This window comes from Dufourea novaeangliae, unplaced genomic scaffold, assembly GCF_001272555.1.
Source record: "Dufourea novaeangliae isolate 0120121106 unplaced genomic scaffold, ASM127255v1 scaffold125, whole genome shotgun sequence".
Taxonomy (NCBI): domain Eukaryota; kingdom Metazoa; phylum Arthropoda; class Insecta; order Hymenoptera; family Halictidae; genus Dufourea; species Dufourea novaeangliae.
This window is the reverse complement of record NW_015374020.1, coordinates 5106203-5120082: the sequence shown is the minus strand read 5'-3', so window position 1 is coordinate 5120082 and position 13880 is coordinate 5106203. Positions and strand designations below refer to the sequence as shown.

The 13880-nt window shown below is 49.3% G+C and overlaps 1 protein-coding gene across 2 annotated transcripts in view; it reads right to left on the bottom strand.

The window, feature by feature from the left end:
• The window catches only part of LOC107188975 (semaphorin-1A), a 124179-nt gene that overhangs the window by 52297 nt on the left and 58002 nt on the right, over window positions 1–13880 (bottom strand). The window lies entirely within an intron of this gene.

Genomic DNA, 13880 nt, shown 5'->3' with positions numbered 1-13880 from the left:
ATCCAGATCTGTGGTTAGTTCCACGTTAGGTCGTTCGACGAACAAAATTTCATGATTCGATGGAGAACAATTCGAGAATTTCAGGTGTCGCACTTTATATTTCCTGCTGTGCGCAAACAGCACTGATTTGTTAAAGGGATTACAAAGGCTTCGAATACGCGACCGTACAACGCTTCCCACCGTTCAACCGGCTCGGTATAGTAATTATTGTGATTATTAAATGTGTACACAGAGATATCCGGAACGGGGGAAGTTCTCCGTTAACGTAATTTATTCGTAAATTCGATGTATTTCCAGAGACCCGCCCGCCTCTTCTCTCTCTCTTTCTCTTTCTCCTGTTTCTTGTTCCGTCCGCGAGCTCGTCTATCGATCGAATTATTTATCGTCCACTGTATATATGTATCTATGGGTAACGAGACGCTTCTGGTTTATGAATTCCCATCGAACCGCGACGCATAACGTTTCCTCGAAGAAACTTCGATAGTCTGAGGGAACCCTTTGAGTCGTTGAAATAGCAGGTTCCCTCTCGAGGAAGATTGCCACTGAATAAAGCAAAAGGACAGCCGCAGCGAAAAGTACCTTCAAACGAAAATATCTAAATACACACGACGGTGGTATGGCTCGATGAGAGCAGCGAGGAACGCAGAGCAGGCGCGTTACTAAACCGAAAAAAAAAAAAAAAAATAGAATAGGTAACTGGCACACGGATCACTGCGATCCTCCATAATATGTACATCGGAATGCGAGATCGGCGACCAATTACGGAGGAAACCGACGCGAGAGGAGACGGAAAAACGGATTGTGCACCGAGAGCATCGCGTTTGTCAACGTTTGGCAACCTACCAGACTCGTCCGAGCATCTTCGTGTCGCCATCCCCTGGTCCTTGTCGTTGTTCGTCGCATTTTTTACGATAATTGGCCCTGCTCCGGGGACACCGAAGTTTGCCAATAAAGAAATTTATATTTCCCCGTGCTGCCCCGGTGAAATTGAAAAAGGCTCGGAGGAGGGCCATTTGAATTTCCACGAAGGAAACCCACTTCGGGCGGTCTACTGGTCCCCCTGGTTTACTTCGCTTCATCCCGATGCCTCGAATGTGAGCTAGCCTGATTTCCCCTTGTCCGGTTACGAATCGGACACGATGTCGATCAACTTCGATTATTCGACTAATCGACCACTGGGCGGACCGCCGGCGAATAAAGGGCCCGTGTACTCGACGGCCCTTCACGGTGGCGGTCGCCGCCACCGCCGCCGCGGCTGTGAATTAACCATTTAAATTTATACGATAAATATTCAATTCGCCGGCTGATGCATTTTCATGCACAGGAGAGCCGGCAAGCCGCCGCGGAAACTTCCTCCCTCTCTGTAACGAGGCGAAAAATCGAAAAGGACCGCGTGCGACGCTCGCGGACAATATGTGCGGATAAGCTTTTCACCGCTTGTGTTTTCTTAACGCCATCTTTTTATATGCGGTGATACCGGCCCGCGAACTTTACAACGAGGACAATTCATTCTGTTCCCACGCTTCTCCCACGGGATCGGGGTCATCCTGATTAAAATATGAACGAGAGAGAGAGAGGAAAAAAGAGATTCAACTCACCCCTGAAGAAGAGGAAAGAAAAAATCGACGATTCTAAGGGAAGACTTTCCATCCTCAGTGGCAAGATTAACTGGACCGAATGAAATTTCGGGTCAGAAAACGCGAGTCTGTTCGGAGTAAGGATTCCCCCGTCACGGTGATCGATCGCTGAACGACCACCTAGTCTCGGAATTCGTGTACAAAGATTACATACCAGGGACTCGGGCAAGAGCACCCCGCTCGGGAGCCAAGCATTATCGTTCCATCTTTCGGAGCGATCAACCGAACGCTTTTAATTATTAAATCGTGTAACGAGCTGATCGAATTAATTAGCGATCTCCAAGTCTTTTGCACCGACACAGAGAGTCGCGCTCATTTTTTTTTTTTTTTTTTTCGTTGACCTCGATCTTGAGCTCGCCGGAGGGAACTTCTTGTTGCGCGAAGGCAAGCGCAAATAAAAAGCAGCTGTAACCGTCGGGGCAGGAGTATCGCGAGCGAGAACCGGGTCAAAGTATTTGCAGCCAATCACCCGGTTTCCCCTCATCCGTGAATTCTGGAGAGCGCTTTAAACAACAATCTCTTCGCGAGCTGCTCCCGTATTCTTTTCTAATTTTCGTTGCAAAGTAATTCCAGTTAGCTCGTCGATGATGTCTCTTATCTTTCCTTCGTTAATCGTCTCGCTTCCGATCTTATTCTCCCGGTCCTACAGTCTTTCTGTAACTATGAAAATTCCACAACTTTTATCCTCAATCACGGACTTCGAAAATCTACTCGAGTCAACTTTAATAACATGAATTACGCAGGGTGGTCCACTTAAAACAGACCACCTAAATATCTTCTCTATCTGTAATCATACGAGAAATATTTTTTACGTAATTTACGTTTGTATCTCGTAGCAACGTTAACCGATTTTGATGAAAAAAAACAAAAAGTTGTAAAAAAAAAACGACCTTTACTATTTAGTAACTTTGACTATTAGTATTTTTGACACCCACTGTATACAATACATTATCGCGTCGTCCCATAACGATCTATCCTTTTCATCTTCCATTGTCCGTGACCATCCTACACGCCTGGCGAAGCAGTCGCATTTTTATCCGAGCAAATTCACGAACAAATTCGCGAACAGTGTCGCGTTTAAAGGCGAAACGCCGACGTATCAAGTTAATCCGCCGAGACAAAGGCCCGAGAGCAGCGCGACTCCGAAAGCCCCCGTGCAGCACGCGGGTTGCATTCAAATAAATGAGTAATGCCTTTTGCAGTTACCCGAGCGACGGAGGCGACGCGGTGATCGCCGCCTTTGTCGCAGGCGTCACCCGTAGGAGAAAACGCCGTGCTGGAAGGGATTTCGAACGAATCGAGACAGAAGTCGCGCACCACACCAACGGGCGTCGGCCGCCAATTAATTAGCGAAATGGCCGCCCGCGCAGTTTCCCCAACTTTTTCCCGCTTTCCTCCGTCGCGCGTTGCACGTTCGAAAGCAACGTTTCTCTGTTCTCTCTCTTGGTCAACAATCGTTTCTTCGCGGGTCGGTCGCGAGCTTCGAGTTCGCGAATGCTCGCTGCGTGTAGCCAGAATTTTTCCCAGCTTCCGTTTTCCCTACCTTCAGCCTCTTTTCTTCCCTGCGTATTTCACGCTTTTCCTACGTGCTTCTTTCAACCTCCCCATCCCCCTTTTCATTCGGTTTTCTTTCTCCTCCGTTAGACGCGTTCCCTTATTTTCGCACAGCTCGCCAGGCTCGCAGTTAATTAGGGAAGTGCCGGTCGTTTTAGCCGTGCGTTATTTGGCTGGGCGTTTTATTAAAACGAGACCGAGGTTTAGCTCCGTTCTGTGTCTGATCTGTGAAAACTGTACGAGTCCCAGCACGGAACGATTTCGCGCGTATACGGTATACTTACTGAAATCTATACACTCGAGATAGAGAGAAAGAGAGAAAGGGAAGAGGCACTCGAGAACGATTCCTTGGCCGTTTCTTTGTTCCCGAAGAGCGTGGAGGTTGCACAGTTTCCAATTTTCCTTCTCGCTACCGTCGTCGCTGCTTTCCTTTTCATCCACTCCGAGAGTTCCACCTTTTTTTTCCCTTCTTCCAGATCCCTTTTCCGTGTCTGCGAACGATACCACCCGCGACTTCTTTCTCTCGAATTACATTGTAAGTCCGGAGACCTTGGGAAATCGTGTCGGAGGAAATCGGGCTGTGTCAAGAGAAAACCCGCTCTCTTCTCTACACCCCGTCCCCGAGGCGCGCAACACTTCCTTTTTCGTCCCCGTTTCGCTGCTCTTCCCTCGATTGCGCGGAATAGAGTGTCGAGTAACTGTGACTCGATGACTATAAGTCGGCAACCGAGGAAACGTTTCTTCGACAGTTACAAGAAAAAAGAAAAAGCAGAATTTCTTTCGTAGAATACGCAGTTTCGATCGAGTATATACGACAGGTGAATCACGACCGTTTGCTACCTGTTCGTTTCTCCTCCTTTGCGCCCGAAGAATGGGAATACTCTGGAGGCAGGTCGATCGCGTTGCCGATAATTTGCAGCGCCATTACCTGGATACAACTGCATTTGTTAGCAAACCGTATAGCTGCAGCCCGAGAAAGATTAAAGTCGTTCCAAGTCGAAGGATCACGTTCCGGGGTCGAAGGTAGGTACGTACGTAGCGCTGGCACCAGCGTGCGCGAGGAACGATAGCTTGAAACTCAATTTAACAAACGCTCTGCGACGTTTCCGAGACAGCAACGGCGTCGCCGGTGGAACCTCTTCGGGGCCCTCCGACTGCCTCTCTTCCACCCTCGCTGTTCTCGCGGCTCAGGAGATTGGAAAAAGTTTCCTCCCGAAAGGCAAATTACGAGGCGTGCGGCGACGACGGCTACGAAGAGCCATCGAGGAAAAAAGCGACAGCACCCGGATGGGGAAAGGGCTGCTCGAACATCGGACATTCTCTCTAGCCGTGGAAAAAAATCTCAAAGAACGCAGCTGCCGAAACTCGAGCCGATTCCAAAGCCTGCGAGGGAGAGGAGCATCCTTCGCGCAAGAGGAAAGGAGGATCTTTTGGCAAGAATAATCTTCGTATACAGGGTGTCTCGTAGCAACAAATGTTTTAGCGGAGGCTTGAATATAGTACAGACTCTTCTCGATTATTGTCCCGAACTTGAGTCCGCGCCGAGACAATAATCAAAATTCGTTTTTGCCCGAAGCCTCGGGAATAGCACCGAAAAGCCAACAAACTCCTAGTGGTGGGGGTAACGCCTGGACAATAATCGTGTAGAACAAGCCAGACGATAATCGCAAAGAGACTCTAATACAAAAACAAAACCACCGTGCTGCTTCTAATCTTCGACTGTCGTGGAAACTTCTCTCAGAGACTTCTCCGTGCTCCAAGAATCTCGCGGACGAGTCGCTTTCACGCGAACCAGTTTTTCGATCGCTGCGCATCCTGTCCTCGTCGTCGACGACACGCGACCGCCCTCGATTTACAACGCACCGCGTCAAATTAATACGGGATTCGATTATCGCGGCGCGCCGCGACAGAGGGCCCTACATCAACGTTTATTTACTTGAACGGGAACGAGCCAGCGAGCCCGCTTTCCAACCTGGCGAGCCGCGATCCAGCGCCACCGACGCCACTTCCACGCCCGATAAATAATCGATCATATATACAAATCATCCTTCGTACGAGAAAATCCCCGATTATCGACATTACCACGAGCCGACGTTCGAATTTAACGACTCGTTATTTACAACTGGATTATCGGGGACACACACCGGGTCGTTTTCGGTGGAATCACTGATGGGGAAAAAAAAGAGTGCACAGACAGACACGCCCCTGGATCGCAATAATTTCGGGATCATATACGTTACGGAGTTAGTTTAACCAACGAACAGGGTTCACCGATTCCTACCGTGGATCGTGATAATTACGACGTGATCATCGCGCTCGGGTACTCGATGCGAAATTTCATCCGTAATTTCCTTAGCTCGACGCGGCTTCCCTATTTAAACGTTCTTTATTTTCGACCCGACTATTAACGTGAAAACGAAATGACATCGTCGCGAAACCATCGAACTGTTCCGCGGGTGCTCGATAGAAATTGCGAAACGTTTCGATCATTTCCCTTCCAGGGCATCGGCATTTGCTTGGTTCGAAGAAAAGGTTTCACCGGTGGTTACGAGGCAAAAGGGCCGGCCGGGCGAGCCGCTGGTCGGCCAAAAAAAAGAACTACGTGGAAGAATTCCCGATGAAAAGCTTCGCATTACCGAGGGGGGCTGCACAGAAAAAGCGGTTTCCGTCGGGCCGCCGCTATTCGCTGATCCTGGAACGATGGTACACACGGCCATTCGTTGAATTAGTTTCCTTCCCCCTCGCGGACGTAAAAACATCAATTTCCCGAAGTTACGCTAATGCTCTTGGAACCAAATAAAGGGGCAACACTCGCGAATCTTCGCAGACCCCCCGCCGATCGATTCGCGTTACCAGTTTCCTCCTCCTCCTCCGCCAGCACGCGCGCCAACCCTCCTCTCTCGCCGCTTCTATTTATTTCACCCGACACGGTTCTATGAAATTGCTCTCGCCGCAACGCGCTCGCCAAGGCAACTTCAATTAAAAGCTGAAACGAAACTGTATTAAAGTTTTGCGGCCCGCGATCCCGCCACTTTTGCTCGGCCAGTTTTCCACGAAAATCAACACCGCCCGCGGGACACACGCCATCCGTCCGTCCGGTCGACAACGCGGTTCTCGGGAAACCCGTGATTCCAGTCTGTCGGAACACGTTTCGTCGAGACGATTGGATCAAGGGGGTAGCCAGCGAAAGATTCCACGGAATCGTGGGGAGATTACCTCGAAAAGAGCCAAGGCAATATCTCCCAGGGACTCCGCCTAGCGGGATTTCATCGTCGGTATTCGAGGGAAATGCGATTCGCGCAATACGTCTGCCGGGGGGGGAAACGACGAATTTTCGGAGCAAAAAACGTTGCGTTGCGACGTGTAAAAAAGCAGCGACTAGTTGCCAGCATTGCCGGTGGATTCCCCGTTGCTGGCTAAGGTTGGGGAAAGGGGAACGATGGGAGGCCGCGGAGCAGGTATTCGTTAAATTAGGTTCCGTCGACATAGACGCGTCGATTCTCCCGGTTCTATTAACGCTTTGGGACAGGCCAGAATGGAGAAGGCAAAGTCGAGGTCCGGTCAAAACTCTGGCTAGTGCACCGGTTGCCCTCCACAGACTTTGTTGGAAAAAAAAAATGTTCCTTTCTGTCGTTTTTCACCCCACGGTACCCGCCGACGAGATGCAACTGCATGCATCTCACCCTCCTACCCAACCCCCATACACTCTGTTCTCCGTTTCTCGTTCGCTCCTGCTTCTCCGACTGTTTTGTTGTTTTTTTTTTCTCTCTCTCTCTCTCTCTCTCTCTCTCTCTCTCTCTGTCGCGAGAAGGGAAGTTGATAAATGATGCAAATAAACAAAATGAAAGGGCCAGAGAATGAGGGAGATTTAGGTAGGCAGGAAGAGAGAGAGAGAAAGGTCAGAGTGAAAGAGATGAAAAGAATCGTACGTACGGTACACGGTAAAACCGGCCGCGAGGAAATGCGAGCACGATCGTTTGCAGCGCAATATCGCGCGCCCTATTGGCCGGCGAAATTATTTTTGCTCGGACGTAAACTCGCGACGGGAAAATCTATACCTCGGGTGTGCCGGCTACATAATTGCGACAGAGAGAGAGAGAGAGAGAAGGAGCCTGTAATATCGCGCCCAGGACCGCGCGTAGACGAATCCGCTCTCCTCCGGTTCTGCTACTTTCAGCGACACCGCCATAATTTCGAGTCGCAGCGACGAGGTTAATTTTCGTTTCAACCAGGAATTTTCCGCCGAATTTTTCATCCGGCCAGACACAGGAATTGATCGTTCTCTCTTTCTCTCTCCCGTCGATGTTTTTCATCTCCTACCGACGGTATTTTCAGCCGTCGATCTAGAATGTACAGTGCACGTGTACATCCGACCAGAGACGGTAGGCCGGCCGGTAACGATGAATGACAGTTTCCCCGTGAACAACGGGACCGAGAAGGGAAGGCGACTTCGAACCTCGCAAATATTTAGGGAAAGCGAAGACGTTGTTTGCCGTCAATTTTCATTGCGGGTCGACTGTGGAACTTAAAAATTCAACGGCAACTCGGCTTCGCCGATAACTGCATCCCTCTTGCAAATCCTCAATAACTGTTCGAAGGCTCCTTGGCACTGAACATTAAATATTTCGTAGCCTAAATCTAAATTTAAAACCGTGGCCCGCGTATGCCTGTTGACCAGGCAGAACTTAAAGCGAAACGAGCGCAATCGTTCGAAAAAGTTTCATAGAGACGACACACGGACGCTTTTCATCCGGTATTAACCGAATTCCAACGAATCCGTGGCGAAGTCAATTTGTACGTCACGAAGTTCGACGTCGACGACGTACCCCGCTCGTGACACAGTCTCGAGGACCCGGTAACCCGATCGGATCAAGGGGAATCCAATCAAGACGCCACACGCCACACCGCGCCCAAGAGCAGAAAGGAGGAGAATCGCGTCATCGCGTACGATGCACGCGCGCGTCACTGCAAACGTCGCGCACTTAGGATTACACCAGCTAGAATAGGGGTTTGTCTATCCAACCAACAGGGTTTCGCCTCGAGTCGTTGGTCGACACACCGAGAGACATTTTCATCGTGGCCACGAACTCTCACGCCTCGCGGTGAGCACGAAGAACGAGGTCAGCAAGAATTTCCCGAGCCCCAGTTCCCTCGTACAACGAACGAAACCATGCGGCGGTATATGCGCGACGCTTAGGATTAAACCGAGTAATTGCACGAAGTTGCGAACTATCGGGGGATTCTTTTTTCGACTCAGCGAAATTGTTGGTCGAACCACCCCACCGTGTGCACGTGAAAACGCGATTCTCCCATTAGAATTCCTCTTATTGGAACTCGTCACCGACTGCGAAAAACGACATTCGTCGCGCACAGAAAGAAAACCCTCGCGCGCTCCCACCCCCGGTGTTCCTTTCAATCTCTCGTGCCCCGTTATTATACCCGGTAGAACAAGAATCGCGAAAGCGCGTGCACTTAAAATCACCGACTGTAATTACGACGTGTGCACGGGTTTTTTTTTTTTTCTTTTTATTTAAAACGAGAACGAAAGCTTTTTCACCGTGGTTTTTTTTTTTCACGCGTCGCTTCGCACGAACCGCAAGGATACGACGCTGGTGAGCGAGGCCATTTTGCTCGATAAAAAGATTTTATTCAAATTCGTTTCGGAGCACACAATGGTTGCTCGCGTGAAGAATAAATACGCGCGGAAATGTCGGCTCTCCGCGGAGAAGCCGAGGTGACGTGAACTACGAGCGGCGAAGAAACGATGAAAACAAACAACAACTGGCAAAATCTACGGGGCTAAACCCGCCTTGGTCCCGATTTTTTGTTCCAAGATTAAGCTTCTTTCGTCGTGGATGCATCCTTGCGCTAGTTTTGCTTACCCGTGCGAGTATAAAGCACGGTCCTCCTCCAGGAAAGACCGAAACGTGGAACGGAGCGCAGAAACAGTAATCGCTACGTGTCATCTCGACCGGATGTAAAAAGTCCAGTAGTGGCGCTCGACAATTACGTGGACATCCGTGTCCGGCCATTTGCAGTTCGACGTTGCTCGGTCGCAATTTTTAGTCGTGCAACGGGTTCGATCGATGCCGCATTAAAAATGTTGTTCGAGCTATTCTTGCGTTACATGCTCAAAGTCAATGTTCTTTCCAGTGAGAGATCGTTAAACCCCTGCGCTTCGGTTATCTTGGTTCTTTGGGTTGGTTCGACCAACTGAGCTTCATTCTACAGATCTCGGGAAAATCACCAGCGACTTTGATGCTGGATTTACGCCACTGTGTATTGGCGTGCGATTCAAAAGCTCTCAAAAGCCTGGGGAAAAGGATTCGTTACTCGAAACTGCGGGCATCAATGTACACACGGTTTCTTTCTACGCGTATAAAAACTCAACGTGATCGTTTGTCTTTGAATAACTGCAAACAGTCGTGAAAATCGGTCAATTTTCGTTTGTGTTGAAATTTCTTAAGATAAAGTTAAAGAATAACGCAAGGGACAAGCATGAAAAGTCGCGCGATACCACCGTAAACGACGAAGACGATGTCCCATGAAGGCTTTAATATCGACGTGATTCACTCTAAAGGAACAACCCACTCGATACCCGCCATTCTCTCACGGTCATTGCTCGTATTCGACTAAGGATCGCGCCATTATACCCGGCACCATCGTCGACGTAAAGAACAGCAAATGGCCGTTGCCGGGCGATCGAAAAATCCCATTTCGAATCCCCGGTGGCCGATCGACTCGTTTCGCGGCGAACGACAATGTTTCGCGAGATAACGAAGCGCCACGAGGAAGCATCCAGAATCGATTATAAACCTGGCGAAAAGCTTCGTATCTGGATACGCGAATACGGAAGCTATTAGGCTTACGGAGAAGCCTATCGATGACCCGGATTGCTCGATTGGTTAAGGCTTAAAGTCGCGTCTCAGCCGATAAAAAAAATACGTATCCCTTATTTCCGACTGCTTAACAGACATACGAAGTTTCATCAAAATCGGAGGGGAACACTTTCGTTTCGTCCCTTGTTAGTGGCTAAAATATTTACTATTTGGTCCTTTACAGAAAACGTTTGCCGACCCCTGGGTTAAGGCAATCGTCCCGAGAACGAAAGAACCTCCCTCGAATCCCTGGCCCCATCCAGCCGGATAACTAGGTACTGTTCTTCCTGTCGAAGAAGCCCCGATTACCGTTCCGTCGGAAACAATTTCCAGAAATTCGATTGGCGAGCAAAGGAGGTCGTCGATGAAAAGGGAGACCAACCGCGAGTAACAGAACCGCGACGACGACTACCAGCTTCGCGTGTCCCCGATGGAATACACGTTCGAACGACGAATACAGAGTTGGGCCGCAGGGAAGGAAGCTGGATGTAGTCCGTGTAGTCGAAAGACTTCGAAGCAGGGATTCCGGACGCTCGTCGAAAATGTAACCGGCGGCGATGCAGCCGAGCCGAGCGAAGCCGACGACCGCGTTACCACGAGCTCTTGGCTGCTGCAGGCAGGTGAGAAGAAAAGGGACCTGACCTATTTTTGTCCCGTGGCATTTCTCGACGGCTCTTAAGAATTCTTTCAGCCGGCCCGCAACGAGCCCATGGTAATTAAGGCCTCGAAAGAGCGCGACGAACGCTCGGCCAGGAAACAATGTTCGCTCCCCACGTTTCCGTTCGCGGGATTTTTCCCGTCCATGGATTTCGTCGTGCCGTCGCATAACTCTCGATTGTCCTGATGGGAAACGATAGGCGTTCTAAAAATTCTACGTTTTTTTTGTTTTTTACATCGATGTTCGTGATCCGTGGGCAACTTCCTCGAAATCTTGCGATATTTGCGAATGAAATCTCGACGACGAATGGAACATTAACTTCGAGCAACGAGTAACCAGAGACGCGCCTCTTCGAGACTCGTTCGGGGTCGTCGTCGTCGTTTAATTCCCGATCACGAAAATAATATCCTCGTTAAAGCGCCGCGCACTCGCACGGCAGATGCCTGGCACCGATTCGAATTTGAACGGCAACGTCTCAGGAATACAGAATCGCGGGCGGCTAGGGCTGATCGATGGCCGAGCGTACCCCGAAGCATCCAGGAAATTCTCGAAGGCTGGCCATTTCTGGCTCGTTGGTCCCTCAGAAAAATGCCGTTACTCTCCGGAACTCGCGAAGTTTCTCCGGCATCGTTCGGATTCAATTCTCACGGAGACGAGCGTAACCCCAAGCGGAGCAGCCCGTTGTCGGTCCGTCTAGAAAACTTGGCTGCGCGCTCGGTAATTTTTCAAGTGGCGCTTCTCGAAATCCCAGAGCACGAGAGGTCTCTCTTTGGACTCGCGACGAGACGGTCGCGTTGGAAACACACGAGTCGGATATACGCGTCGATAAATCTCTCTTTGGCCGAGCGATACCAGCGAGCTGGTGGATTCGCGCGGCGTATGTTCTACGTGCTCGACTCGAGGCGTTTCGTCTATGTATCGATGGTCCTCAGACGACAGCGTGTACGCGCACAGGTAGACGCCAGCGACGACGTTTTCGTCTGACTGTGTGCATGTGTGCAGGGGAGCTATACGCCTCCGATATACACCCGAATCGACGAAGCTATAGCTGAGGTTTCGCCGCGGATAATATCAAGGCCGATAAAGGAACACGAGCGTGCTCTCCCAGGGGACACCTCCGCATGGGAGGGAACGTTTCCCGAATACAGAGCGAGCGGAGCGGATCGCGACCGTGAAGACGCGGCGACGACGTCGTCCCCCTACGACGCGCACCCTCGAAATCCCGAAACGAGCTTCGACAAACTCGCGAGGGCTCGTTAGGCCAACGTGTTGTCGGCAGATTTAGGAGACCCAGGACGGCTTGCCACTTTGATCGACGTTCGAAACGATCACGAAGGGTGGCCCGGAATAATCGCAGCAGAAAGAAAGCTAGCTATCCGCCACGAGCCCTCGATTCATCTACACTCACGTGTGCACACAGTCTGGGGATTAAATAATGAGACTGATTTTTTTGTGAAATCAATTTTTAACGTTATCTGGTGAAAAACATCACGGTCGTGTAGCGGAAAATTTAATCTATTTAGCGTTCATGTTCCATTGACTTCCGATACGTACTTCATTAATTACAGATTTATATGCACTAGTGCAATTTTTGGCGAAAAAACAAATGTGTATGGTGATACGGTTGGATGTGACTATTTTCTCTTCCTAAAATTAAAATTGCCGCTAAAAGGAAGACGTTTCAACGACACAGATGACATTCGAACGGCTGTGACATATTCTCTGCGAGACGTACAAATGCAAGACTTCTATAAGCCGTCCCAGTCGTTGCTTGACTGCGTTACTCGCTGCATTGAAGCTCAAGGAATGTACCTCGAATAAATTTAATTGATTGTCAACGTAAGCATTATACGTTTCACGAAAAAAAAATTCAGTCTCATTATTTAATAATACCGGATTTGCACAATTCTGCTTAGGAGTACTTTTAAATGCAGACGTATTTAACAGCGGCACCATTGATCGCAGAACTGCGTTTCAGACTTTGGCCACTACACTCGGTAATATAGTTAGAATTAGTCGTTAACAGTTAACGAAACACGAGTTTCTCGCCTCGAGTCCCGTTAACGAGAGTTATTACAACTGCTAACTTGCCTCTCACGAGTCGGCTCACCCCTCTCTGATTCTTCGATACGGATCGTTTCGATCGCAGAGACACGTGTTTTTGCGCGAACTCACGATAAGATTGTCCTAGTCAACGGAGAACGTAAATCTCCATTACGAATTCGTACGAAGTTCAATGCTTTTGACCATTGTCTACAAGACTGTCGAGAAGATTAACCCTAATCCGTCCCTTGTGTCAATTTGACAGTTTTCTCCTAAGAAATTGCGTTATGCGCAGCTAAAGTTAACCGAGGCTTCGTGATTTTTACTTTAAAGAATTTGCAAATTTCACTATTTATCACATCATTGCATTCATTTTTAGCACTGCGTCAATTTGACACCGAGGGACAAATTAATTTGGGAAAATAAGAGACGAATCAGGGTTATACAGGGAATTAAATACGTATGTACAATGAATGTCATTGAATAGTAAACTAGAAAATTAGAGGAAGTTATATCCAAAGATCTTTCATGGACTTAACAGTCTAAAGTCGGATGTTCATAGCAGCAGAACGTCCGAGCATCGCGTAACAATCGAATACATCGTTTCCTCGCGTTTCGCTGTGCCGCGATAGCGCGACTAACCGGTGAAACATTCGAGATTCTTTTCGCGAAAATTGTCGCGCCATTTCGTTTTACGAGCAGGAAAACGTACGACGCCGCGAAATCGCGAAACCACCCGAAAGAAAGGCAATCCTTACGACCACGAAGCATTCCCGCGAAACTTTGGTCGACACGGTGCCGCCTCGATTGCCAGACATCCGAAACTCGACGTATTTCTAGGCTTCCTCGGTCATGCGATTCTTGCAACGAAAATCTGGAAGGGACACGCGAGCCAACGAACGTCGAGACTTCACGGTTGTTTACGGTGATGGCAATGAACTCGGGATCGTCGCGTCGTGTCGGGTGGGGATAGATATCGTTGCTGTCCTAGCCCTCCTTCGACCCAGCTCTAATCGTTACAGCTGGCAACCGACGAAATCAAAAGGCAACGACGGGGAAACGAATACGAACAGCTACCCAGCCGAAAAGTTCGAGAAACTTCGGAACGGG